At 44.7% G+C, this 12,484-nt stretch overlaps 1 pseudogene across 1 annotated transcript in view; it reads left to right on the plus strand.

The window, feature by feature from the left end:
- Positions 1–3,666, plus strand: part of LOC103268465 — a 4,107-nt pseudogene extending 441 nt beyond the window's left edge. The window contains exons 2-7 of the transcript XR_002482411.1: positions 71–336; positions 368–862; positions 1,423–1,698; positions 1,820–1,921; positions 2,376–2,408; positions 2,755–3,666. The product of XR_002482411.1 is annotated as a class I histocompatibility antigen, Gogo-OKO alpha chain-like (transcript). The remainder of the gene's footprint in view (positions 1–70; positions 337–367; positions 863–1,422; positions 1,699–1,819; positions 1,922–2,375; positions 2,409–2,754) is intronic.
- The last annotated feature ends 8,818 nt before the right edge of the window (positions 3,667–12,484 follow it).

A 12,484-nucleotide genomic window follows, 5' to 3' on the forward strand; every position in this document is an offset into this window, starting at 1 on the left:
TCAGCTTCGGAACCGGGGACCCACGCCGGGTGGAGGTTTCGGCCGGGTCTCAGCCCCTCCCCGCCCCCAGGCTCCCACTCCCTGAGGTATTTCTACACCTCCGTGTCACGGCCCGGCCGCGTGGAGCCCCGGCACATCGCCGTGGGCTACGTGGACGACACGCCGTTCGTGCGGTTCGACAGCGACGCGGCGAGTCCGAGGATGGAGCCGCGGGCGCCGTGGATGGAGCAGGAGGGCCCGGAGGATTGGGACCGGGAGACACAGATCCAAAAGGGGAACGCGCAGATATCCCGAGTGAACCTGCGGACCCTGCTCGGCTACTACAACCAGAGCGAGGCCGGTGAGTGACCCCGGGCCCGGGTCACAGGTCACGGCCCTTTTCATCCCCCACGGACGGCCTGGGTGGTCCGAGTCTCCCGGCCCGAGATTCACCCCGAGTCTGAGGGACCAGCCGAGACCCCCGACTCGGGAAGAGCCTCAGGCGACTTTCACCTGGTTTCACTTTCAGTTTAGACCAAACTCCTCGTGGGCAGGCCAGGGAGGGAGCGGGGTCGAGCGTGCGGGGCTGACAGCGAGGCGGGCTCAGGGTCTCACACCATCCAGAGGATGCACGGCTGCGACGTGGGGCCGGACCGGAGCCTCCTCCACGGCTACACACAGCACGCCTACGACGGCGCCGACTACCTCGCCCTGAACGAGGACCTGCGCTCCTGGACCGCGGCGGACACGGCGGCTCAGATCACCCAGCGCAAGTGGGAGGAGGCCCGGGCTGCAGAGGACCAGAAGGCCTACCTGGAGGGGGAGTGTGTGAAGATGCTGCTCAGATACCTGGAGAATGGGAAGGGGACACTGCAGCGCACGGGTACCAGACCTAAGGGGTGCCTCTCCGATCTCCCCACAGGGAGGGGAAGCAAATGAGGTCAACCCTAGAATATCGCCCTCCTCCCATCCAGAGCAAGAAGAATCCTCCTGCGTTTCCAGATCGTATTACAGAGAGTGATTCTGAGGTCCACTCTTCTCTCTGGGACAATAAGGGGTGGAGTCTCTGAGGGAAGAGAAGGGAAGACAATCCCTGAAATGCGGATCAGCGGGTCCCTTTCACCCCTGCAGCAGCCTTGAGCATCATGACTTTCTCTTAGACTTTGTTCTTTGCCTCACACTCAGTGTGTCTGGAGGTCTGATTCCAGCTCTCCAGAGTCACTCAGCCTCCACTGAGGTCAGGACCAGAAGTCCCTGTTCTCTCAGAGACTAGAACTTTCCAAAGAATAGATCATCCCCGATGCCTGTGTCAGGCTGGTGTGTGAGCTTTGACTCCTTACCCCACTCCAGTTGTCCTGTCCATTCTCAGGATAGTCACATGATTGCTGCTAGAATGTCCCAAGAACAATGCAAAGTGCCTAAAATTTCTGACTTTTCATTCAGATCCCCCAAAGACACATATGACCCACAACACCAGCCCTGATGGGGACGTCACCCTGCGGTGCTGGGCCCTGGGCTTCTACCCTGCAGAGATCACACTGACCTGGCAGCGGGATGGGGAAGACCAAACTCAGGACATGGAGCTTGTGGAGACCAGGCCTTCAGGGGATGGAACTTTCCAGAAGTGGGCGGCTGTGGTGGTACCTCCTGGAGAGGAGCAGAGATACACATGCCTTGTGCAGCATGAGGGGCTGCCAGAGCCCCACACCCTGAGATGGGGTAAGGAGGCGATGAGAGGTCAAGTCTCTTCTCATGGAAAGCAGGAGGCCTTCTGGAGACCTCAGCAGGGTCAGGGCTGAAGCCTGGGGTCAGGGCCCCTCACACTCCCTTCCTTTCCCAGAGCCATCTTCCCAGACCATCCCCCTCATTGTGGGAATCCTTGTTGGCCTGGTTTTCCTTGGAGCTGTGGTCACTGGAGCTGTGATATGGAGGAAGAGCTCAGGTAAGGAAGGGATGAGGGGTGGAGTCTGGGTTTTCTTGTTCCACTGAGAGTTTCAAGGTTTAGGTAGATGTGTGTCCTGCCTCAATAATGGGAAGTACCATCCACACACGAATGCTTCCCCAGCCTGGGGTCCTGTGTGCCAACACTTATTCTTTTGCAAAGAAAATGTGGAAATAAAGGGCAGGTTTCACTTTGATGATTGTGGTGATGGGGACCTGATTCTCAGCAGTCGCTGGTCACAGAGGTCCTTGCTGAAGACAGAACTCTGGGGGTTGGGGAGAGCAGTTGGTCCAGTTCTTGTACATTTCCTTTCCTGTTGTTTCCTGATTTTGTCCTGGGTCTATAGTCACAGTTTGGGAATCTTCTCTGGGATTCAAGACTAGGAGTTCCCCTTGGACCTCATGGCCCTCCCTGCTTTCTCCCTGGTCTCTAACTGAACATTTTCTTCCCACAGGTGAAAATGGAGGGAGCTACTCTCAGGCTGCAAGTAAGTATGGTGGCCATGATCCCTCAGATTCTTGGACTAGTGTAGATAGGAGCCCATGGGGGAGCTCACCCACCCCATAATTCCTCCAGTATTACATCTTCTGTGGACTCTTATCTGGGCCTGTTTTGTTCCACTCCAGGTGGTGAGTGTCCAAGGTTCTGATGTGTGTCTTACAACTTCTAATGGTGTGACTCTGGGGGGCATAATGTGGTGGGGGGAGGAGTGGGCAGAGGAGACACAGCTAGGCTATAGGGATTTGGGGGACATTTTGACTGTGTGGTGGGCTGTTAACGTCACCACTTACTTTAACTGATTTGTATTTATTCATGACTCTTTTCTTCTACAGCGTGACACAGCTGTCTTGTGTGGGACTGAGTGATAGAAGAATGTTCATGCCTCCCCTTTGTGACTTCAAGAGCCTCTGACTTCTCTTTCTACAAAGGGCGTTTGAATGTGTCTGTGTTACTGTTAGCATAATGTGAAAATGTAGGGAGAGGAGCCCACCCCCGTATCCACATTGACCCCTTTCCTCACCCTGACCTGTGTGCCTTCCCTCTTCATCTTTCCTTTTCTGAGGAGGGGGAGCGCGGGAGGAAGGGCTCCGAGGTGTCTCTATCCCTGTCTCTACTTCATGATGTGCTAAAACTTCTTACATTCCTAATGAAAGTAGGAATCCAAATATAAATTTGTGTTTCAAAATCTTGCCATGAGAGGTTGATGAGCTAACTAAAGAAGGTTCCTAAAACCTGAGAGAGGAAATAAATGGAAGACCTGAGAACCTTCCAGAATCCACATGTTTACTGAACTAAGTCTATTGCAGGTTTGGAAGGGGAAGTCTGTGAGGAGCCCAGTGTGAGAGGGGCCTGTGCCCAATTGGTGCTCAGTTTATTATGCATTTTGACATGGACACTCCTCAGTTGTCATCTTTACTGCTCTGCTGTCCTTGAGCCCTCAGTAAAACCTTGTCCCAGCAGGACTTGTAACCACAGAGACTCAGACCTCACCCAGGGTGACCCCTTTACAAAGGTATCTCTGTGGTATCAAAAGACAAATTTTCAGACCTGTCTAGTTCTTGCCATCCTTCAAGGGCTCTTTCCTGGGTTATATTTTTCATCTTTTATTCAGCCTTTTTATTATTTTATTTTGTATTTCTTTCCAATTTTGATGGATACATAACAATTGTATATATTTATGGGGTACTTGTGATATTTGATATAAGCATATGATATGTAATGATAAAATCTGGGTAATTAGGATATCCATCACCTCAGACATTCATCATTTCTTTTTGTTGGGAACATTCTAAATCTCGCGTGTTTATTTTGAAATATACAGTATATCATTGTGAACTATAGTTACCCTATCACGCTACTCTATACTAGGTCTTGTTCCTTCTATCTAACAGTGTTTTTGTACCCATTAGCCAAGCTCTCTTTATTCCTCCTTGTCCTTCCCACTACTCTTCCTCTGGTAACCACCATCTATTCGCTGCCTTCATGAGATCAATATTTTTAGTTCTCACATAGGAGAGGGAACATGAGATATTTGTCTTTTGGTGCCTGGATTATTTCACCTAACGTAATGTCCCCCAGTTCCATCCCTGTTGCTGTGCCCAACCTTTTCAGCAGAACCAACTTCTGGAATTAGCAGAGAGAAGGGACCCCATAGTTACCATCTTAGGTCAATGTCTGTTGACTCCTCTTCTCTCTGCTCTCCCATCTCCTGTCCCTGCCCTTAGTTCTAGTAAACCCAATGCTGGCTCCATTCCAAACTCATGGGTCTGTATAGCCAAGTTCCATTTAGATTTATATTTGTTTGGAATATTGGGCCCATAGTCAAGGATTGTTCTTTCCTGAGAAAGAAATACAACTGTGAGTTGCCGTGTGCAGGAGGGTGGGTATGGGAGGAGGGATGGAGGGAGGGACACATAGCAACACTAGTGAAAAAAAGCACAGGTGACCTTGATATCTGTGTGAGAGGACGTCGTGCTGTAGGTTCCACAAAACAGCACTTGGACTGAGGCTACATTAACAAAGATAGTGTGTTTAGAACAGGGAGGTACTCTACATGATAGTTCATTCAACAGACATTTGTTGTTGCCAGATAAATGACAGACTGTTTTTGTGCCTGAGAAACATCGTTAAATAAAAACAGAAAAATTGCTGGCCTTGAGCATATGTTCTAGAGTGAAGAGACACATGATAAATATACTGTAAGCAGATTAAATTAGGAAAGTGTTTGTGTTGGAAGGTGGTAAGAGCTGTGCGCAGATGGCCCAGAGTGTTGGTATGTGGAGACAGGGAAGATGCTGTTGATCCAGGTGGTCAGCGTGGGCCCTATGGCAAAGGTCACCTTTGAGGAAAGATTGGAAGGTCTTGAGGAGTTACCCATGAGAATGTCTGGAAACATTCTTTCCAGGCAGGGGGTTCCACCAGGGCAGCAGGTGTCTGTGTGCTGGGAACAGTGAGGAGGCTGGGAGGGCTGGATGGAGAGTAGCTGAGGGAACCTCAGAGGTGCAGCCACGGTAGGGAGGCCTGGAGGGTGTGGGGAGGATACTGACCCTGGCACTGAGTGAGATGGAGATTAGGGGACAGTTTTGATCAAAGGGATATGACACAACTTCTCATTTAAGAGTTTCTCTGGCTACTGTGCTGAGAATAGAATTAGGTAAGGGACGAGCGAGGCAGGAGGGAGAACAGTAGGAAACGAGTGTAGTTCCAGGCTGGAGGTGTCGGTTGCCTTGACTGTGGTGTGAGCAGTGGAAATTGTGGGAATTGATGGGATTCTGTGTACATTGAAGGTGGATGTCACAGCATTTCCTGCTGGACTGTGTCTGGGGTGTGAGATGAGGAGTCAAGGACATCTGCAGTTCTGGACTGCGTAAGTAGAAGAATGGAGCTGCTGTCATTGGAGACAGGGAGACACTACAGGAGATACTTGAGGAGAGGCCATCGCAGGCACTTACAGGAGGAGGTGTCTACTAGAATGCAGGGGAGGGAGGTGGGGCAGCCGCTGGACAAATGAGTGGGACCATATAAATGATAATTAAATCCTCAAGCTTGGATGAGAGCACCGAGGGAGTGTTCCCTTTCTATAGAAGACAAAAGGAACAAGGGCTGAACCCTGGACCTACAGTGCTAAGGGATCTAATCAGACTACATGCCCAGAGCAGATTGCACAGTTATGATGCCATGTCTAGAAGGCACATGATCCAAGAAGTTCCAGACTTCCTGTATGCAGGCGTCACCTGGACGCTGTGCAGAGATACAGGATCTCTAGAGTCTAGAGTGAGGTCCTGAATTCAAGAACAGGTTAGAACTCATGCTGCTGATCGCCTGATCACACTTTAGTAGCAAGAACTCAGGTCAGGATCTCACATGTCTGTGTATCACCCTCACCTGTAGGGCTTGTTAAGCAAGCAGTCCTTGATCTTGTGTGTAATACGCTGAGACGGGTTCTTGGGAGAGTCCTGAGTATTTTCTCAGTGCCAGAAATCCTAGTGCTCTGCTCTATTGGGAACCACTAAAGTCAGTGATAAAAAATTGCCCAGGGAGGGTTTTCAAACCCTGTCTAAAAGAATTTTTGTCCCTCAGAAAAAAAGAGAGTATATCACATCAATTGTGAAATGTGATGTTGAGAAATCCACATCATTCTACCATAAGATAGTAAGGTGGAAGATCCAGGAAGTAGCTCTCAGTTCTGTAAAAAAGAATGTCTTTGAATGCTGGTACCCAAAACTATTCCCCAGAATGAAATCTCACTCACTACTTGGAGCAAATGATGGAAACCAGATTTTTTTAGTTTACACATGAAATAGTGTATATGGTCTTGAGTGCTAGTTTTATTGTGGGAAGGCCACAAAACCAAGCTTGAGGCTACACAGCAGGGAACAGAATCCACAATCTACCCTAGGTCAGGTCCCTGGTAGAAAGCACCTTTGTAGGATACCACTGCTCGCACCTCTGATGCTCTGACGCTGGACACTAGACCCTGGGCTAGGACTGCTGTCGGTGCTGCTTCTGGAAAGTGCATATCACTACTGCCCCTCAATCATCTTTACCAAAATCCATTCTGCAGTGACCCAGCCTCTATGTCACATTTTCCTGTTCACAGTCCAGCAGGTGATCTTCTGACTAATGAATTATTGTTTCACAGATGAGATTATGAGTGTAAGTACAGGATGATGACAACACCGAGTTCCAATTCCAATTCATGGTCTCTTCTCTGAATAATGGGGGACCATCTCTTTTGTAAATAAAAGTTAATTTTTCCAATTATATCTGAGCAGTTAATATTACTTTTTACCAGTTTTACAATCAAAAAGGAAGTACTTAAATTATATTTACTTTTGGACAAATGATTTTAAAGGAAGACCATGATAAAAAGGAAACAAAGGTCAAGAAAAACAAAAGAATGAAGGTTCCTTACTAATTCTCATAGAAATAATAATTTCTTTGCTATCCTGGGTTAACCCTCATCCTCATTTCATAGTCACCCTATCTAGGCCTTTCTTTAAAGCTTTACTCCTATGTACCATCTCTAAAACAATATAGATTCTCTCAAACTTTATACAAATTTTGAATTTTCATAAAAATGGAATCATGCCGTATGTATTCTCATGAGACCTTATTTTAGCCCAAATGTATGTTTGCTAAGTTCTTACAGGTGTCTGTCGAGTGTTCCTCTTTGGTATGTGTACCATTCCACTGAATAAGTATGTCAAACATTAAATTACCCCTTCTCCTGTTTATGGTTATTTGGTTTGTTTTCATGTTTTAGAAATGGTAAACAATGCTGCTATAAGCCTTTTTGAATATGTATGTTGATACAATGAGCACATCTCTCTCAAAGTCGTATGTGGGGAGTAGAATGACTGGTGTATGGATATAATATCCAACCTAAATAGATAATACTACACTGATAGACTAATTGGCTGTACTGGTGCGCACCATGGAAAGCAGTGCATGGCAGCTCTTCATGATCCATATCTCACCAATATGTGGAACAGACAGTGATTCTATTTAGAATTTCCAGTGGATTTTTCATGGTATGTCATTATGTTTTTTTGTTACAACTTTATTGAGATATAACTCATATAGCATTAGCCCATGTAAAGTAAGCAATTCGATGGTTTTTAGTATATTCACAGTCGTAAATCTTTACATTCAATTTTAGAACATTTTTACAATCCCAAGATGATTCACCGCTTTATAATACAGAGGGTGCCAAAAAATGATTACACGTTTAAGAAAGGAAAAATTGTATTAAAATTGGAATACTCAATAAGATGAACACAAGTCACTTCTGACTTCTGCAATTACAACAGGTGTTTAAAGTGGTTACCACCAGCATTCACACAATTCTGATTACAGCGAACATCTCTTAAAATGTGTATACATTTTTTGGCACTCCGGAATGCCTATTAGATGAGGTAAGTTTACACATTTTGCATTTTCACGTCAAGAGTGTTTTTTCTGTTACTGGCAATTTTTAAGGTTAGAGAAGCACATTTCCCAGGTTTATAAAACATTCTAATTTTTATAGAGCATTGTCAAATTTACCACACTGAGACTTAGAATTCATGAATATGGAATGTTTCTCATAAACAGAGCATTGCTGTTTCCATTTGTATATCTTTTGATAGGTTTATTTCAAGGATTTTGAAATGCTATGCTATTTTTATTTATAGTAATTCTTTATTGCATTTTTAAGTGTTAGTTGTGGCATGTGTAAACACAAATTATGTTTGTATATAGTTTTCATTTAATGACTTTGCTTGTATACTTTATTCATAGAGTTTATATTTTCTATTGCCTGATTGCCAGGAAATTCAGTATACTTTGGAGTGCAATGCACAGGACAGGTTTGCTGGTGTCCTCTTTTCCCCTCCTGATCCACACTCCCTGAGCTCTCCCTGCTCTGTGTCATGGAAACTGCTATGTGTCCTGCCCACCACAGGCAACCTTCCTGTCTGGCTTCCAGGTGGGTTTGGCTGATGAGATCATCATGATGGCAGAGAGGAATGGAGGAGCACTGGCTGGAGGTATTTATTCCCCAGCTCCTTCCTTTCGGTATTGGCACAAGGAGAAATGAGACATGACAGGCTTGGATTCATTGACATGGGTTATAGCACCCATTATCTCAGACTGAAAGTGTTTTGAGCCCCTAAGAGTGAGATTAATTGCATGCTGGGTTAGCTAATTAAAACCTGAATTAGGCCGGGCACAGTGGCTCATGCCTATTCTCCCAGCACTTTGGGAGGCCAAAGTGAGAGCATTGCCTGAGCCCATGGGTTCAAGACAAGCCTGGGAAACTTGGCGAGACCTCATCTCTACAATAAATCCAAAAATTTGCCAGGCATAGTGGTGCAACCCTGAGGTTCCAGCTACTTGGAAGGCTGAGGTGGAAGAACCACCTGAGCCCAGCAGGTCAAGGCTGCAGTGGCCATGAGTGTGCCACTGCACTCCAGCCTGGGTAACAGAGTGAGACTCCAACTCAAAACAAACAAACAAAACCTGAGTTCCACTGCAGCAAAGAATAGCATTTCCCAAATTTGTCAGTATTTTAAATCACCTGGGAGATACCAAATAGTCCCAAATCCAGATCACACATCAAACCAGTAAAATCTGGTTCACCAGACTTGGGATCCAGGTACCAGTATCATGGTAAAACTCCCCAGGTAACTCTAATCAGCAGTCAAGTAAAGACAGTGGCTCAGAGCAATGGTTCTCAATATTCGGTATGTATCAAAATCATCTGAAATTGCAAAAGACTACAGAGGCCCACATAACATAGTATCTTAGTTTAATACACTGGAGCCCTTAATTTTTTTAATGAGACAGGCTTTGGCTCTGTCACCCAGATTGGATGCAGTGGTGCTATCATAGTTCACTGTGGCTTGGAACTCCTGGGCTCAAGCAATACTCCCAACTAGCTGGGACAACAGGTGCACACCACCACGCCTGGCTAATTTTTTATTATTATTATTTTAGAAATGGTGTCTCACTATATCGTCCTGGTTGACCTTGAATTCTGGCCTCAAGTGATTTACCCACCTCAGCCTCCCAAAGTGCTGGTATTATAGGCATACGCCTCTGCACCTGGCCTGAATGTTTAAAAATGAAGTCTCCAGATGTTGCTGTATACAACAGTTTGTGAAAACCACTAGCTTATTATCAGTGAAATCTACCTCACTATTACTTTGCTGAGTAAGGTGTCTGAAAGCAGCTCGGAGAGATGGGGATGTTTAAATGTATCCATTATGTGCAACCTCCTTAACCATCTTCAACCCACATCTCCTTGGAGGCCTGAGAGGGTGCTTCCCTCTCCAAGGCATTAGGTGCCACTTGACATTTACAGGTATATAAACTAATAGGTCTTCTGGGATGTCACCAGTCTTGAGTCACGGGTATTTAGAAATTCTAACCCAGTAGCAATACCAAAGCCAATAATGTCAGAGCCTCTCCTGCAATTGAGGGGAAGGCTGGTGCCTTGGAGAAACCATGTTATAATGCAACACTAGGAATGTTCTTCCTACAGGCTTTTCCTAGAGGGACATGGAATCATTTATCACTGTCCACAGGGAAATGGAAAAACTCCACATGATCCAGGCGCTCAATCATAAAGGTTTTAATTTTATCAAAGGTTACCCTAGTGGGGCAGACACTGTAGTTCACACCTATAATCCCAGCACTTTGGGAGGCCAAGGCAAGAAGATTCCTTGAGTCCGGGAGTTTGAGTCCAGCCAAGGCAACATGGCGAGACCTGGTCTTTACAATAAATTTTTAAAATGAGCCGGGCTTGGTGGTACTCACCTGTTGTCCCAACTATTCAGAAGGTTGAGGAAGATGGATCACCTGAGCCCACCAGGTCGAGGCTCAGTGGCTGTGATCATGCCACTGCACTCCATCCTGGGTTGGAGTGAGTCCCTGACTCAAAAAATAAAATGAAAAAAACTTTAATAAAACAGCTTATCCTAGGGTTAATAGTTTATTGTAACAAGTATAAAAACCTTTCTCTACAATAAAGTCATGAAGATAATCTACTATATTATTTTAAAGAATAATTTAGAAGAAATTAGTTCAATTACATTTTCCATATGGATAGCCAATTGTTCTTAAATAATGTACTAAGTATTTTTCCATTGCCCAGTGATCTCTAGTAGTATCTATGCTTTATAAATACACATATGCACATACATGCATAGAAAGTAGGGTTTTTAAAATATTCCAATTGATATCTTGTACAGAACTTATTAGGTTTAGTTTTAGAAGTTTATATATATATACATATATATATGCACTTTTTGCTATATACATTTTTCAAATTTTCATTTTCTATTTGTGCAAAACATTTCTATAAATTATTCCCTACCAGCCCTGCAAAACTGTCTTAAAAGCTATGTAAAACTACCATGTTTTAACATCAATACTTTTCTAATATTTTGTATTTTCCACATTCAGCTATTTTTATTTGCAAGCTATGAAGGTTCTGTGCCTTTTCAAGCCCTTCTATGCTTATTTATTTTCTTCCTTTACTGAATTGGGGATGTCCTCAATTACAATGTTTAATAAGACTGGTAAAAACAATCTGTTAATACAAATCTTGGTACTCAGATTTTCTGGACCACCCAAGCAAAAGTTGAGCTATGGCTCGTGTGAGAACCGGCTGATTCACCCTTAAGAGACAGCCCTTGGGGCCCTCCCCGCCTTGAGGATTTGCTAATGCCACATATGCACTGCAACCTTTAGCTCTCACTTTCGCCCCCAGCCCTGTGAGGCTCAGCCACTGCCTAGACCATCAGCCATCACCCAGGACTTAAGCAGCCCATGTGCTCCCCCTTGCTCTCCTGGATTTCTGCCTGCTCCTGGGTCCTGACCTGGGTAATCTCCGTCTTGTTAGCCCATGCAAATCTTCTGTTAGATTTTTCAAATATAAATATAATATATAATTTTCCTGCTTTTTCAGTTGTACTCAATGGGAGGGAGGTTCGAATTACGTCATCAGTAATCACTGGAAATCAAATACAATATATAATTTTATATGTCAACATCACATACCAAGAGAGAAAAAGCATAGTTGCCAGTACTGGTTACATAAGCACGTGTCACTTAGAGGTACTACATACAAAATGTTGGGTAATATCTATGCCATGATTAAATATATATCAATAAATTATAGCATCTAAGAAAAAAACTACGTATGCAATATATATGACTCTGATAGACAAAGGTGGGAGTATAGGATGAAGATACTTCTCATCACCTTCACTGCATGAGTCAGGTCATGTGAAATGAGAACCAGACACTTGAAATGTGCTGCGAGACTCTCTGAAAGACAGTGAGGTTAGTAAGGTTCTACATGAGCAAGTCAAAGCAAACGCCTCACAAATGATGTTAGACTTATGAGGTGTAGGATGAGTATCCTGATGAAAATAAAGTCACTTTTCATTTTCATTTGAGGTAGGCAATCTTTTTTAAATGAAGTGGATTCTAAATGACTCACTAGTTATCAATTCATAATAGTTATGCCCTTTAATAAATGGAAGACCCACCAGGAACCAGCAGTTCCTATCTTGTTGGCATCAACATCCAACAGGGTAAATTTCCTTGGTAACCCACAGAGAAAAGGAAGGGCTTGGGGAAAAGGAAGGGCTTGGGGAAAAGGACTATAACAACAGCAATAATATCTTACACTTTTTTGTGCTATGTGTTAAAAAATATCCTTAGCACTTTAAATACTAATTCATTTAATATTTACAACACGTCTATGGGATGTGAATGTTATTCTCATTTTTCAGATGGTGCAATAGGAACGAAGCTCTCACCACAAGCAGTGGTGGAGCTGGGTTTCGCCCAGACACTCCTGCCCAAGGCCATGCTTGCACCACTGTCCTATTCCAGAGTGTGAGGGTGGGTGGAGAGTGCAGTCAGGGAGAGACTGTAGAGAGAGGAGAGGAAGAAGAGTGAGCAGAGTGGATCAGTGTGATGATCTGAGGCCCTGTTTCCAGAGAGAAGGGGACAAGGGTTTTGTCCCTGTCAAGAAAAATACTCCTAAACCAGAGCATCTCCAGCTCT

Source organism: Carlito syrichta, unplaced genomic scaffold (genome assembly GCF_000164805.1).
Source record: "Carlito syrichta isolate Samal-C Ts95f unplaced genomic scaffold, Tarsius_syrichta-2.0.1 Scaffold308836, whole genome shotgun sequence".
In the NCBI taxonomy this organism is placed as follows: domain Eukaryota; kingdom Metazoa; phylum Chordata; class Mammalia; order Primates; family Tarsiidae; genus Carlito; species Carlito syrichta.